We start from the raw sequence: 15,595 nt of genomic DNA, 5'->3' as shown, positions 1-15,595 counted from the left end.
CTCCATCTTCTGTCTTATCACCTGATCATTGTGCCTTTTCTTGACCTCGGACAGCAGTTCTTACTGCCCTCATTCACGTTTTTCCTTAGCGTTATACATCGCCCAGGGTGAGTTCGTTAGTCACTCCGAGTGCCAAAGTGGTTGTAGCCGACTGTAACAGCCCCAACCGCTCGGTAACTTGACTAATGTTACAAGCATGGAATGCTCGCTCTAACGTTAAACAGTTTTCTCATCTTAGTGTCTTATAAGTGTCCAGGTGGCTTTATTATTGCATCCGTATTTGCCTGGTTAATCAAGTGAGCCTTCAAATCACTAAGTTATGGAAACACAAACTACAGATCATCAAGGAGTTAACTGTAATGTTACCAGTTAAAATGCTTATAAAATAAAATACCTGGGTAAAGATACCAGAAAGCTAATGTTAGCATGACATAAATAAATAAAAATAAGTAGTTACATTTGTGGGGGCGGCACGGTGGTGTAGTTGTTAGCACTGTCACTTCACAGCAAGAAGGTCTGGGTTCGAGCCCCATGGCTGGTGAGGGCCTTTCTGTGCGGAGTTTGCATGTTCTCCCCGTGTCCGTGTGGGTTTCCTCCAGGTGCTCCAGTTTCCCCCACAGTCCAAAGACATGCAGGTTAGGTCAACTTGTGACTCTAAATTGACTGTAGGTGTGGATGTGAGTGTGGATGGTTGTCTGTGTCTATGTGTCAACCCTGTGATGACCTGGCGACTTGTCCAGGGTGTACCCCACCTTTCGCCTGTAGTCAGCTGTGATAGGCTCCAGCTTGCCTGCGACCCTGTAGAACAGGATAAAGCAGCTAGAGATAATGAGATGAGATACATTTGTGATTATCGGGGCATGGCACTGGTTGTCACACCACATTTCCCCATGCAACTGTTGAAAACAAAGATAGAATCTCAACTACAACAAAACACTGTATTTCTTAATGAAATTATAACAGTTAAAATAAATGTTCTTACCACTGTGTCAAGGATGGCCATGGATGGCTGTCCAAGCAGCATTGTGAGGGAAGGTTAAATGGCGGAGTTCAAGTTTTAATGGATGCACGGGGTCTCCTAAGGGACTCCAAAGGGACAAACGAAACTTAAAATCCCCATGTACACCTGACATTGCTGGTTTTTACTTTCAAACAGTGCAAGAGATTTCATTTGATATAAAAAACTTGAGTTTTTCAGTAATTTAAATGTAATACTACTTATTATAGTCAACAACAGTGACATTTCATTTTTTTTTTAGTGTGCTTCTCTGATAAAAGCCATTTGATGATATGAAAGGCTATCCACTGCTTAAAATTTCATGATAATGTGCAATTACAGGAGTATTTTTAATGCATTTTCTGAAATAGTTGAACTTGGGAAAAACTATAGATTTTTATTGAACAGATTATTTTTTCCATAGAAATGTCTTTGAAAGGGGTTACTAATAGTAATAGAAATTATAGATTGGTTACACATTTGAAGGGTTCTCAATTTTGATGTTCATCAATTTTAAATTTTATCATATATAGGAAGAGTTGAGCATACTGTGAATATTTAATGAATCCAAACATTCCGTAGATGCCCTTTAACACTGTTCTAAGGAAAAAAAAAGGAGAATTATTTTTCCCAATTATAAGTCCATTGATCTTCATAATTAGTTTCTATTTTAAAGTTGTCTCTACACAGAATAACAAATTTAACAAAAAAAAGAACAAAATTGATATTTCATGTCATGTTGATGTTGTTCATTTGTGTGTAGGCTACTGTATCAAAGCAGTAAAACATGAAAGGAGAGCAATGTTATTAGTGTTCTTCATAGCCCTCATGGTATTTGTGATAACACGGTCTCATCATGTTTGTAGCTGGACTAATTTATTTAGTGATAAATTAAACAGACAGCTTTTGTTCCAAGCTCTCTGTTAACAGTAGTGAACAGTCCCATATTTGCACTTAAGTGTAATATTTTCTCTCTTTTTTATAAACAAATAATGAAAATATGTAAAAAAAAAAAACACATTCTGCCAGTTTAAAAATGCTTTAATCTATTCAGGGGCGATTTCTCAGAGACAACAAGGGAAGCCGAGCTTCCCCTAAAATTCTCTCCCCAAACTGCGGCGTCTATGACGTTGAATTCTCATTAAAACAATAACTTGCATAACATAATATATGCCCAAGATTGTATTTATGTTCATAACTATCCTGTAACTTATTTGAGTGATGTCTGACGAACTTGCAGTTCGCTACGAGAATCACCTTTGCTGCCAGGCTGTAACCTTTCTTATTTCAATGGGCTCTATGGACTGGCAGCAGTGTTGCCAGATTGGGCGGTTTTAAGTACATTTTGGCGGGTTTTGAACATATTTTGGGATGGAAAACGTCAGCAGTATCTGGCAACACTGACTGGCAGCTGGGTATCTGCTGCAGTCTACGAGACGGCTCTGAACAGCCAATTTCGGCTAGTTGTTATTGGTTAAAATCAACAAAATCGTCACTTCCAGGGAAGCCGGGCTTCTCTGGGACTAAACGAGACAGTGGGAGGGACAAGAAGCCGGGCTGATAAAGGATTATTGGAGGTAGTGTTTGAAAGACATGAGGAGGGTGGTACTTCGGCGAGGAACACGGAAGCATGATCAGTCCCTAGCGGATGTCGAGAAAGTGTAGTCATGTGCCAAAGTGCTGTCCGAATTTCTTTTCATATAAATGGTTCTTCTCATTGATGTCTCTGTACATTACTCTGTAAATAAATGTAAATATTACTCGTTGTGCTCCGTTAACTTTCATCCATTCTATCAGTTTGATCATTCGTGAATTCACTCGTTTATTTCATTTGTAGTTCAATCTGGTTGTAGGCTAGCTTAAGCCTTATTGGGATCTGCAGTGCTAGCTGCTAACAGAAATTGGTAAAGTCTCTGGAAAGCACAACCAGCTGGTATGACAGGGTCACAGACCATTTTCTGGAAAAGGAGCGGAGGGCAGAATCTGTGTATAAATAGTGTTCATGTTCATGAATCTGAAGTGTGTATATTGTTCAGTAATGTTAAGAGAATGGTGGGCTCTGTGTTATAGGTTATACCTGGGTATAATATTCAAGGTTCTGTGTGTTGCATAGCCTACCTGGTTATGAATTTCCAGACTGTGTTGCAGAAGATGTTCAAGGATGTGTTGCACAGCTGGGTGTTGCGTTAAACACTCTGTGTTGCATATCAGGGTATGATGTTCAAGGCTCTTCGTTGAATAGCCAGTGATTTTTAGATGTTTGATATTTTTGATTAAGGATATGAGGCACTAGCCTGGCAAGCCAGACTATAACATGAAATGTACAAGCAAAAATACTTTCTGCCACTAGGTAGGGTTGTCTAGTTCACTATGCTAATGGGGCACACCTTTCTATGCTTTGATATCCGGCCTACAGGTTTTACGATGAATGCGTAAAATGGGCTTCCCCTGTTTTAAAAACCAGTAGCCGCCACTGAATCTATTCTATTCAATTACATAGAATTTGTGTACAGATTTGTCTAATTACCACCAGCACCCAAAAAAGAAGAAAAAAATGAAAGAAAAGTTTCAATATTAATAATGTTGCCACTGCTCTAGATACATAGTCAGCAATATAACAGCAATATGAAGAGAAACAAATGTATTGATTGCCCAATCCTCTGTAATATCTGCTGATAAAAAAGGCTATGTCAGGTGGTGTTTATATGTTATTGTGTCACCAAAGGAAAAAAAAAGACATTGCTATTACACTGACCCACAAATAAATCCTGATCAAGCCAAAAGGGAATAAAAATTTGTTTGTTGGTCATATGATGAATAAAGAGCTTACCTATTCTAGAAAATGCTACTATTAAAACCCCAAAATTTCTTTAAAACCTTCTAAGTGCCTAGTTTCAATAAAGCAGACCAGCCTGGAGTGGATTTCCTGAAAGCCTCTTAAGGCTAAGAGTGTCTTCAACTGCATCTCTCAATGCAAATCTGGTGGCATCAGTCCCATTAATTCAGCTGAGGGAATACGCCTAACTGAAAGAGCATACATTTTAAGCAGATGGAGAGAGCGCTTCTGCACCCTACTGAACCACCAAGGCATAACCAACATGTCTGTCTTAGATGGCATTTCACAAGAAGAAATTGCCCACAAGCTCGAACTAGATCCTTCAGGTGATGAAGTTGAAAAGCCCTAAACCAGCTCAAATCAGGAAAAGTGCCAGGTCCTGATGGCATCCCTGCAGAAGTTCTAAAAGCTGGAGGTCCCCCTCTCCTAGAAGAACTTCACAGACTCCTGCTTATCATCTGGAAAGAGGAAAAGGTGCCAAAGGACTTCAAAAGTGGTACCATCATCATGCTTTTTTAAGAACTGCCGCTATGGAAACTATCGTGGCATAACGCTCCTAGCCATGGTTGGGAAGCTGCATGCTTGCATCATCTTAAATAGAATATGGCCCTCCACTGTCTCATTTATACCTGAGGCACAATGCAGTTTTCAACCAGGCCGCTCCACGACTGATATGATGTTTGCCCTTCGCCAACTGCTAGAGAAGAGCCGTGAGCAGAACCAAGAACTGCACTTGATCTTTGTCAACTTGGTCAAGGCATTTGATACTGTGAATCACGAGATACTTTGGCAGCTACTACTTTGCACTGGAATACCATCCAAAATAGTAAGTATTATCCAGAGCTTTCACAAAGGAATGGAGGCCCAAGTACTAGTGGATGGAGATATGACAGAGCCATTCCAAGTGTCAGCTGGTCTAAGACAAGGCTGCATTCCAGCACCAAGTCTATTCATTCTTTACTTCTCTTTTGTCCTGTGCCACGCCCACAAGAACATGGAAAACTTTGGAGTCGACATAAGGTACAAGCTTGATGGCTAGTTATTCAATCTGAGACAGCTTAAGACCAAGAGTGCCAAGACAACAAGGTTGGATGACTTCTTATTTGCTGACGATGCAGCTCACAGTGCTGTGACAACACAATCCCTCCAGAATGCTGCAAATGCCTTGAACGGAGCATGCAATGACTGGGGTCTTACTATACGTAAACCAAAAACAGAAGTTATGCACTTTCCTAAGAACGAAGATGCCGAACCAACTACCATAGACGACCGTAAACTAACAAAGGCACAAAGCTTCACCTACCTAGGTGGTCAACTAACTGTTGATGCTTCATTAGATGCAGAAATAAAGAGGAGAATAGCCAGAGGAGCAGCTGCTTTTAAATCTCTGGCTACTAGATGCTGGAATTGCAGAGGCCTGACTCTCAAGACCAAAGTCACTGTCTACAAAGCCATAGTACTGCCTTGCCTGCTATATGGGAGTGAGACTTGGACAACACTAGCAACCCACATCCACAAGCTGGAAATGTTTCATCAAAGATCGCTCAGGCAAATCATGAGGATCCAATGGTGGCATCACATAATGCACACAGAGGTGTTATGAAGAGCTGGCACATCAACAATTGAGACCGTGGTTTGAACCAACCGTCTTTGCTGGCTAGGCCATGTCTGTAGAATGCCAGACCATAGGATCCCCAAGCATCTTCTTTTTGGAGAGCTTGCTAAAGACAAAATATCTTGTGGGCAACCAAAAAAAGAGGTGGAAGGATTGCATCAAAGAGGACCTCACCATATTCGACCTCCAAGACAACTGGTACACCATCACAGCCGATCGGTCTGCATGGGGACAATAGATCCACAATGGAAAATCCTTATGTGAGACAAGACTAAAACAGCGTGCTGATGAGCAAAAAGAATGATGCCACAGAAGAGCCACACTTAATCAGAGATGACGGGGCCATAAGTAAGTACAGTAAGTAAGAAAGATCCAATGTTAAGCTAATGCCATTTTCCCAAACAATGTCATAGCCAAAGTAGTACTTTAGTTTGCTCTTAATTTACAGTGAATCTGGATCACTCTTGAGCGTCTCCTCACAGCCAAATAGACAGAATGTGCATGCGCCTCCAAGGGACTCTTACAATCAATGGACGGAAACTGGTGTTGAATATGCTGCTGGTGTTAAATTATTTTTCTTGTACATTGAAAGTACATCAAGTTATTTATTAGATGCAAAACATTATGAATATATTTTAATATGTTACAGAATTATGTATGGAAATCATAATGTCACATTCATATTGCCACATTATAATCAAATTTAACTCCATTAGGCAAGCGATTATCTAATTTAATGTCATAAATGAGACACATTTCTGCACCTCTAACATTGTGTGTGTGTGTGTGTGTGTGAGACAGAGGTTTTGATCTATGTGTATCAAAGGAGGTTGAATTGACAAAGTATGATTTAGGAATGTAGAGCTCTGCTGCCTAAGAGATTCTGCCTAATGGATTGATCCTGGCGACCCTTCCTCATACAAACAGTCACTGACACATGCCAAACACACACACACACACACACACACACATATATGTGTGTGTGTACGGTATATATATATATATATATATATATATATATATATATATATATATATATATATATATATGTGTGTGTGTGTGTGTGTGTGTGTGTGTGTGTGATAAGGGAAAATATTGCCAGGAGATAAGGAAGAACATTGCCAGCTTAGAATTGTGGATAAGAGTTGAAATAATCATGACTGTGTGATTGAATAACAGTGACATGAGCAGGCACAGAGAAACATTTACTTAATTGTTTTGCTCATTATTTGTTCATTCTTTCGTGTGAACATTTGTTCATTTAATAAAAAAAAAAAAAACACACTTGGATTTTTTTTTTTTAAATGTTATTGTCCAAAAATGTAAAATTGTTTCAGTGATTAATTACCACATTCTGTATATAATGTTTAACATTGATAAATATATGAACATATTTTAACACTTTATATTTCATTGTGTTTTGGTTAAAAATGAATGCCATGTGACTTCAACTGGATTTAGCAGCTACTAATGCCTTCAGCAACTACAGTAGGAATGGCTTTAGCAACTACTAATGCCTATACTGAGGATGCATGCTGCAAAGGTGCTCTGAGCAAAATTGTTCTTAAGACTCCTTTTTACAAGTGAGTTCGGGAAAACCACATACAGAGACAATGTTCGTTGCTAAAGAGCATCTTTAAACTCGATCTTTTGCCCTAAATTGCAACGCTATCAGGAAACCTACCCCTGTTTTGCAGGAAAACTTCCATGGATGCACTTCTGAGAGGTTTTTTTTTAATTGAAAGCCCTTCTGGGTTCAGCTGAATTCTTGACACTTTTTTTCCCAAAAACAAAAAGAAAGTGGAAATTACTTAAGTTTACCCCTTAAGACTGAGTGAATTTCATGTAGCCACAGTGTCTTTCTACATTAATTTCCTCACCCATATTTCTTGGTGCCTTTTTATTTTTCTGGAAAATCTACAGTGATTTATGTGTCCTCATTTCTCACCAGAATTATGGAGCAGATATTGTCTATGCATGCTTTCTGCTTCCAGTAAACTTCATACAAACTAATCAATCTGTCTTTCTCCAAGTTAAACACACACACACACAGTATTTAGTTGAGGACACAGTCAAAGATATTTATTTCGAAAATGCTGCCAATATGGTGGTGCATGCTGTTGCTTTACAGCTCTAGGGTCCCCTAGCATGAGTTTTGCATGATTTCCACAAAGTCCAAAGGGTTTTATATAATTTTAGTGAAATATTTTTTTCCCCAGGTACATATGTACTTGTGCTCATTCATGCTATTCTTTTATAACTACTTAAACTTTGGCTGTTATTGCCAATCAGGCTGATTTGAGTATTTCAGAACTGCTGATCTCACATACAACAATCTCTAGCATTTACACAGCATGATGCAAACAAACAAACAAACAAACAAAATAGTGAGCAACAGTTCTGCAGGCAGAAACACTTTGTTGGTGAGAGAGGTCAGAGTTGTATGGTTAGTTCGAGCTGACAGGAAAGGTTACAGTAAAATACACTCTCTACAACCATGATGAGCCAGAAAGAATCTAATAATTCACAATGCGCCAATCCTTGAGTCTCGTGGGCTACAACAGCCGAAGACCATGTTAGTTTCCTGTTTGCCAAGAACAAGAATCTGAGGCTACACTGGGCACAGGGTCACATAAACTGCACAGGTGAAGAAAAGAAAAAAAAACACTTTGCCTGATCTTTTTCTACCAACAACAGTGTATTGGTCAACAGCACTTAGATCTTTTTTTTTTGCCATTCTGATGTTTGATGTGAACTTTCACTGTAACGCTTGACCTGCATCTACATATGCAGTGCACCACTGCCAATTGAGAAAAACTAAAAGGTCCTTTCACTAATTTTTCTTGCTTTCTTATGTCCCATGTGGACTATTACTTCTACAGAGAGTGTAGAATTAACAGCGCACATGGATTCTGGATTAAGGCAGGATCAAAATAGCCAGTAAAACTGACAATTTTCCCCGTGGGTAACTGATGGTTCTTAATGCAATACAAATGGTTCCTTAGGAAGCAGAAGTCAAATGTGCAATCAGATGACACTGAAATAAAGACTCAGAGCTATATCAGACAAAGGCTGTGATTAAGAGATAATTATATCTGTAACGGTAAGTCTAATTTTGGAAAACTGATCTATTTAACCTGTCCACTACTCTGCCTTAGAGTGTTATCATCACTGACGGCTGTTTGTGATATCACACATCTAATATCTAGCAATAGCTCAACAATGAATTAGTAAGGTTGAGAAATGTGTTTTTATTGCAAGCTCACACTGATGACTAAAAAGAATGATGATGGGAAAACATGCATCATCCTTATGAACACTTCAAAGCAGACAGACTTCTGCATTTGTGATCTCTAATTTTTAAGTGTTTCAAGTCTGTAAACCTCTACTGTGTTCATGCCATCAACCTAGTAAAAAAAACTGTTACCATATAATAAAAAAATAATAATAAACCACTAAACTTGTGGTTCTGTCATCCATCCTTTGTGTAATTTGTACTTTGGACAATATGTGGTTAGTCAATCAACCTTTAATTTCTCCTCCAAATATGAAAATAATAACAAAATCCACCACATTTGAGTTCATATATTATATAAAACTGTACAAGCAACTGTACTTTACATGCTCCTTTTTAGTCACTGCTGATGAAGGATTTTGGATGTATCAATGAAATGTGCTGAAAAATATTTGCCTCACTAAGGGTAATCACCTGACATGACTGTCACTGAAACCACGTGAATCTATTTTTTAGACTTAGCTAAAGAGAAATCAGTCCGAACCTCACTTCTTCAAACCATGCATCTATTTTCCATAACCACTCATCCTGTGCAGGGTCACAGACAAGCTGGAGTCTATCCCAGCTGACTATGGGTGAGAGGCAGGGTACACCCTGGACAAGTCGCCAGATCATAGCGGGGCTGACACATAGAGGCAAACAGCCATTCACACCCACATTCACACCAATGGTCAATTTAGAGCCACCAGTTAGCCTAACCTGCACATCTTTGGACTGTGGGGGAAACCGGAGCACCCAGAGGAAACCCTGACAGACAGAGGGAGAACATGCAAACTCCACACAGAAAGGCCCCCGTTTGCCACTGGGCTCGAAACCAGAACCTTTTTACTGTGAGGCGACAGTGCACCACTATACCACCATGCACCCTGCATCAAACCATTCAGTGTATTTTTTTTATGACAATTGATGATGTGCTTGGTTATACTGATGTCATTTTATCTTTGAAAGGCAGGAGGAGGGTTATCTCTACTAGCTCATTTATACCAGTTGCCCTTTCAGATAATTATTCTGCAGCCTCACAATGTCACGTCCATGTGCATTGGCACTCGGCGTGCATAGCACCAGCCGCAGACTATGATGCATGCACAGCACCATTAGGACTAATTACCATGCACCTGTTCTGGATTAGAGTGCAATCACAGCACGCGCTTATAAGGAGTCCTTAAAACACACAGACTTTGCAAAGTATATGCACTGTACCTAGTGTCTCACATTACCAAGCCTTGTATCTGTGTATTGCCTTTCTGGCTTTGACTTTGTTTTGTGTATTTGGACTCTGCCTCTTGTGTTTGCCTCCATCATTCTGTTTGTGCCTCACCTAACCATTGCCCATTTTAGGACCTTGTCTTACATTTTTGCACTGTTTGCTTGTCTGTTTTTCAATAAACACTCTTCCTGCAATTACATCTGCCCATCACTGCCTTTACATGATACACAACTAGCCTTTTGTTTCCTAAGTGTTTAATATCAGCTGTTTTCAGTGACTCTTTAAGCAACAGCACTCAAGTAAGATAACATTTTGTCAGTACACATGGGTTCACAATCCTGCTTATTCCCTGCAATAGAGGACTTTCCCTGACATCAAACATTTTTGTTTTTCACACCATGTCCGCCATATTGCCAGGCAAACAAAGAAACAGCCACAACAGTTAATAATGAAACTCAAGACGACTTCAGTCAGTACCATCTCTCTGAAACGATAAAAAAATTATTTTATACCAGCAGATCATGTTACATCGAAAAGCTGAAACATGCAGGCATAACAGATCCATATAATTTACTCACAAATGTATTTATTTATTATTTATTCTGGACACTGCTCTGTGTGTGTGTGTGTCCGTGTGTGTGTTCGTGTCTGTGTGTGTGTTCGTGTTCACCATTTCAGATGGGTTAAATGCAGAGGAGGAATTTCACTGTACTTGAGTGTACATGTGACAAAAATAAAGGTGGCTTCTTCTTCTTAATTTACCCACAAATGTATTTATTCCACTTGAAAAGCATACAGCAACTAGCTACTGAATTTGGGATACTACGATATCCTGAATTATTTTGTATTTGGGACTTCTAAATACAAAGGCTTTCAAAAGTACAGATTCCTACCAGTATTTTGAGGGAGGTTTCATGCATGCACAAATATTATGGGAAAATCCTAATAAAGAAAAATATCTTATGATGACAACAGTAAGCTCAAACGTGGACTTCTAATAGTAATAAAAAAAAAAAAAAACAGGGCCTAGATCTAGCATATTTTATGGTGTTTAGCCAAGTCTACATTATCAGTAGATAACAAACATGCTGCTCATCTAGCCAAGCGTGAGGTCTAATAAAATATATCATGTCCAAAGCCCATATTCAGATATACATTTTAAGATGACACAGAGTTTTCACACTAATCTGATATAAAATGTTTTCCACACACATGGGAATGTTTTTATCATGCAGTCTTACTGTTTAACTGCAGCGCACCATTTTTCTCCTATTTCTGGGTTCACCAGGAAGCAGTGAAAATGTAAGCCAGTCTCATCTCCATGTCTGTTATTACATCCAAAAGCACTACAGGTCTCTGGCATTATTCTTTTAGATGCAACTTTGACAAGTTTACCTGTAGACATTTACTGAATTTGGCTTACAGTCACTCACATACACTTGTGCTGATCGTTGTCCAACACAAAGCTTGCCAGGCAATATGGCCACGTAAACAAATCTGCAGTTGTGATGACATCACATGAAAGTCCTCTATAGAGGAACAGTGTTATGATGTATGAATAATCTACCCCTACATTTTATGTCATATCTCTGAGATTATCCTGCAGTTTATGGCACTTTCTCTCTACTAGTCTACCCCAGTAATTATCCTGAAATCTCACAACCTTTTGGTTCCTATTCATTTATTATTGGCTTGCCTCACCCCCTAATTGACTACACCCAGGTACACTGACATTTAAGCAGTGCATATGGATTTACAATGTTGCTCATTACACATATTAGTTCCTAAGAAGGAGGAGCAGGTGAATAATGATGATTATGATGTGCAGTTTGAACCTGTCCATGACACTGTCATAGGCACTGGACCCAGGGGACTCCAATAAGGAGCCTGGTTATTATATTGCTCAGTACCAGATGGTGTAGAAGCTGCAGTTTCTGTCCAAGGGTCAATATCACTGTGTGAAATCATTTGCTGTGCTGGGTTAGGAAAGTGAGGAATTAATTATTAATGTGCACAGATGATTAAATTGGGTTCAGAGGAATTGCCAGGGATTCCAAATTTACATCATGGGCTATCGTGTATCTTTATGTGCAGGACCCTTGACTTGTGTGAACTACAGATTTACATTTCATCATACCAGCCCCAATTACACAGAATATCTAATTATAATTCAAGAAAATCTTGACTGCAATCCTGGAAGAAGACAGAGAAAATGCCATCAAATGGTGTGACATCAATGTATCAGTTAATATACACATATACGGTGTCTTGAAAAAGTATTCATCCCAATTGATGTTTGCCCTGTTTTGTTGCATTACAAGCTGGAATTAAAATTGATTGTTGGGGGGGGTTTAGCTCCATTTGATTTACACAACATGACTACAACTTTGAAGGTACAAATTATCTTTTTATTTTGACACAAGCAATAATCAAGATGAAAAAACAGAAATCTGGAGTGTGCATAGGTATTCACACACACACACACAAAAGTCAATACTTTGTAGAGCCACCTTTTGCTGCAATTATAGCTGCAAGTCTCTTGGGGAATGTCTCTATTAGCTTAAACACATCTAGCCACTGGGATTTTTGCCCATTCCTCAAGGCAAAACTGCTCGAACTCCTTCAAGTTAGATGGGTTGCATTGGTGTACAGCAATCTTCAAGTTATACCACAGATTCTCAATTGGATTGAGGTCTGGGCTTTGATTAGGTAATTCCAAGACATTTAAATATTTCCTTTTAAACCACTCCAGTGCAGCGTTAGCAGCATGCTTAGCGTCATTGTCCTGCTGGAATGTGAACCTTCATCCCAGTCTTAAACCTCTGGACAACTCAATCAGGTTTTCTTCCAAAATTGCCCTGTATTTAGTGCCGTCCATCTTTCCTTCAATCCTGACCAGTTTTCCTGTCCCTGCAGATGAAAAACATCCCCACAGCTTAATGGTGCCACCACCATGCTTCATTGTTGGAATGGTGTTCTCAGGGTGATGGGAAGTGTTGGGTTTGTGCCACACATGGCATTTCCTATGATGGCCAAAAAGTTCAATTTTAGTCTTATCTGACCAGAGAATCTTCTTCCATGTGTTTGGGGAGTCTGCCACATGCTGTTGGGCAAACTCCTAACGTGTTTTCTTATGTTTTTTTTTTTCTTTAAGCAATGGCTTTTTTCTGGCCACTCTTCCATAAAGCCCTGCTCTGTGGAGTGTACAGCTTAAAGTGGTCCTATGAACAGATATTTCCATCTCTGTTGTGGATCTTTGCAGCTCCTTCAGTGTGATCTTTTGTATCTTTGTTGCATCTCTGACTAATGCCCTCCTTACCTGGTCTGTGAGTTTTGGTGGGTAACCTTCTCTTGTCAAATTGGTAGTGGTGCCATATTCGTTCCATTTTGCAATAATGGATTTAATGGTGCACCATGAGATATTCAAAGTTTGGGATATTTTGTTTTATAACCCAACCCTGATCTATACTTCTCTACAACTTTGTCTCTGACCTGTTTGGATTGCTCCTTGATTTTCATGTTGCTTGCTTAGTAGTGTTGCAGAATCAGGATCCTTCCAGAGCAGGTTGATTTATACAGACATGTGACAGATCATGTGACACTTTGATTGCACACAGGTGGATCTTAATCAACTAATTATGTGACTTATGAACTGAATTGGTTGGACCAGCTCTTATTTAGTGGTTTCATATGAAAGGGGTTGAATACCTAGGCACACTCTAGATTTCTGCTCTTTCATCTTAATTATTATTTTTTTTGTGTGTGTGACAATAAAAAGACAATTTGTACCTTTAAAGTGGTAGGCATGTTGTGTATATCAAATGGTGCTAACCCCCAACAATCGATTTTAATTCCAGCTTGTAATGCAAAAAAAAAAAATCAAAGGGGATTGATACTTTTGCAAGACACAATACATGTATCTGCAAATCACTCAAATTCCTTTTGATAATTTTAGAAAGAGAGAAACATTAACAAAATAATGCACAGGGATATTTAAATTAGCTATGCTTGTCTTAGACAAGTGGATGTGCATCATGTGTATTACAGTGGAATACAATGATGAAGGCATTCAGCTCTGGCTATACGGCAATAAAAAAAAAAATCCTCTCATAAACTGAGCCTCATTAATTTCAGGGTACTGAGTCCATTAAAAAAAGAAACAGAAAAAAGAGAAAAGCCTAGAGTGGTATGTTTGCACAGCAAGACTGTATATATCAAAAAAAATTAGCAAAATAAATAAATTATAACAAACTAAATGGGAGAATTATAAAAATTAATAATAAGTTGATGTGGGCAAGAAAATGTTTTTGTGCAAGTAAACATTATTAGAACAGTCAATGGTTTTTTGTTTGTTTTTTGCTTGTATTTATTATTTTTACAGTATGGTTAATGAAGCTGTACAAGGAGAAAGGTATATCTTATTGAAATCCATACTGAGTTGATACACTTAACCAAAAGCCAAGTTCTGATTTTTGCCTTTCCATTTTCAGCATTCTTCTGCTTCCATCTCCTCTCTTTCATATCTCTTGTTTTGTCAAGCTGAAATGGAGCCTGCAGGCTTGTGCTTGATGTTGTAAAAGGTGCACAGAGTGCTGAGTTTGTGCTGAATCAAAAGATAGTTGGCATCAGTGGAGGAGGCAGCCAACCCAGCAGAGCTTGATCAGGAGAACACCGGAACTCAGCCAGCTTCAATTTAGGTCATGAGAAAGACTTCAATGAGAGAGAGAGAGAGAGAGAGAGAGAGAGAGAGAATATGAATGAAATGAATAAATGATTTGCTTAGTACATACTAACTTCTACAACTTAATAGCAACTAACAAGCACATCTACTCTCACTGAAAACACCACAGAGTGGTTTCCCAAAGGTATTATTATTGAAAGATCATCATACAATTGCAGAATCAACATCAGTTCTCAGCTAAGATGATCTTAATTAATGATTATAATTATAAATTATAAAGCTGATGATTATATATATATATATATATATATATATATCATTCTCATCTCATTATCTCTAGCCGCTTTATCCTTCTACAGGGTCGCAGGCAAGCTGGAGCCTATCCCAGCTGACTACGGGCGAAAGGCGGGGTACACCCTGGACAAGGCGCCAGGTCATCACAGGGCTGACACATAGACACAGACAACCATTCACACTCACATTCACACCTACGGTCAATTTAGAGTCACCAGTTAACCTAACCTGCATGTCTTTGGACTGTGGGGGAAACCGGAGCACCCAGAGGAAACCCACGCGGACACGGGGAGAACATGCAAACTCCACACAGAAAGGCCCTCACCGGCCATGGGGTTCGAACCCAGGACCTTCTTGCTGTGAGGCAACAGCGCTAACCACTACACCACCGTGCCGCCCCCATATATATTATATAAAAAAAAAAATCTCATCTCATTATCTCTAGCCGCTTTATCCTGTTCTACAGGGTCACAAGCAAGCTGGAGCCTATCCCAGCTGACTACGGGGCGAAAGGCGGGGGACACCCTGGACAAGTCGCCAGGTCATCACAGGGCTATCTATCTATCTATCTATCTATCTATGTAAAAAAAACCAATTCCAAAAAATTTGGGACAAAGTACAAATTGTAAATAAAAATGGAATGCAATAATTTACAAATCTCAAAAACTGA

The sequence above is a fragment of the Neoarius graeffei genome, chromosome 1, assembly GCF_027579695.1.
Source record: "Neoarius graeffei isolate fNeoGra1 chromosome 1, fNeoGra1.pri, whole genome shotgun sequence".
Lineage (NCBI taxonomy): Eukaryota > Metazoa > Chordata > Actinopteri > Siluriformes > Ariidae > Neoarius > Neoarius graeffei.
Note: the sequence above shows the minus strand (reverse complement) of the source record.